Raw genomic sequence first — 2234 nt, forward strand, 5'->3', positions numbered from 1 at the left:
ATATATATATATATATATAATATATATATATATAATATATATATATATATATATATATATATATATATATATATATATATATATATATATATTATATATATATATATATATATAACATACATATATATATATATAACATATATATATATATATATACATATATATATATATATATATATATACATACATACATAATATATACATATATATATATATATATATACATATATGTATATATATATATATATATATATATATATATACATATATATGTATTATATATATATATATATTTATATATATATATATTTTACATATATATATATATATATATATGATTCCTCACGTTTTACCCTGACGCTGGGTGTGTCAGCTTTGATTTTTTGTAGTGTTGAAAACGTATTATTTAATGTGATTGTAATATGATGCAGAGGAATTATTTAGGAAAATATGTTGACCTACTGAACTGAAGCTACAGCCCCTTGTATATAAGGAACAGGAAAGATGTGGTATTTTCCTATTATTCCTCTTAGTAACGGCGTACAGTAGTTTACTGTGAGTGCCAGCCTTATATGTACTGTACATCATCCAGAGTAGCGTTGGAAGCATCAGCTCACTCACCTGATTCTACTGTGTCTTTGTCCTGCCCACGAAGGTGTCCATCATGTGTGTCACGCCAGTAATTTCAGCTATGTATAAACTGGATTTTTGTGGCAGTACCCTGGAGAAAGTAGAACAACGTATAGGTTATACAATGATAAGGAATATATTGGGAATGTGCAAAATTATTTAAAATACCAAAGCATTCCTAGGATTATTATGTACGGTACGCTAAAAAAAAAAAAAAAATACAAAAAACATGCATTTTTTTTTTTTTTTTTTTTTTTTTTTTAAGGATAGATGTTTCTAGCTATATCTAACCAGAGTGCCTTGGTGCTCCTAATTCCAAGTTTCATAGAACTATACTCGGTTCCACGGAGTCTGACGCACTGATTTTGCCAGCCGAGGACAGGTGGATTTGGTAACACTGCGCGATGCACTCTGGCTGTGATTGGTCAGTTTCCGTTGTGTTTGAACGTGCACCAAATTGACTTTGTATTCCAACCAAGGCCCTCATGTATTTGTAAGAGACCGGATTATACAGATACAAATTAAAGCAATGATATCTTTAATGATAAATATGCGCTTTTTAAATTACTAGAGATAAACCTGAACGACAATGATAACAAAAGCTAAGTAAAGTCGCGACTGGATGCATACGGACAACAGTCAGCGACTGTGGCGGGAATTCAGATGTTCATAGCGAGGTGGTTCCGAGGTCCTGTGAAGGCTCGAATGTTTTTCCCACCACTACACAGTGTCAAAGTGCAGTCTACACCATGCCCTTTATTACCTCATCTGCTAATATACAACCTGACCCTAGATATGCTTACCTTATCTTCTAATAATTATGATTTGTGTGAGCACACACACACACACACACACACACACACACACACCGGGGGCAATACATGTTATTCTCAACAGATATAGTGTACATACACATTTTCATTACCTTCATAGGTAACAGTAGCTTTAAAAATCTGCATTTATTTTTATTCCCAGTCAGATTCGGTGAAAATATTTCTTACATGAATAAATTTTGTTTGATTTTCTCTAACATTTTCGTATCATGAGACAGACATACAGACAGACAGACGGACAACCTATCCCTGGTCACCATGCACCCTCTCCTCAAGCATGTTTCTCTGTCCCCTCGACAGAGAGCCGGGAAGGTAATGGATTACATCATTATAGAATGAACCGAATTTTTCTTAATGGTGGAAGAAAGGAAAGTAAGATAAAAGCAGACCCCATGAGAAAATAATAGTTGAACTCTGCTGCTATAATAAAATCGCGTGCAATGTGAAAAAAACATAATGAAATGAATTTTTAAAAATCAGTCGCTGACAGTTGTCCGTATGCATCCAGTCACGACTTTACTTAGCTTTTGTTATCATTGTCGTTCAGGTTTATCTCTACTAGTTTAAAAGGCACATATTTATCATCAAAGATATCATTGCTTTAATTTGTATCTGTATAATCTGGTCTCTTACAAATACATGAGGGCCTTGGTTTGAATACAAAGTCAATTTGGTGCACGTTCAAACACAACGGAAACTGACCAATCACAGCCCGAGTGCATATTTGATGTTACCAAATCCCTACCTGTCCTCATTCAGCAAAATCTAGTC

This window comes from Coenobita brevimanus, chromosome 23 (assembly GCF_032717465.1).
Source record: "Coenobita brevimanus isolate Jiangsu-jjx chromosome 23, ASM3271746v2, whole genome shotgun sequence".
NCBI classification, from domain to species: domain Eukaryota; kingdom Metazoa; phylum Arthropoda; class Malacostraca; order Decapoda; family Coenobitidae; genus Coenobita; species Coenobita brevimanus.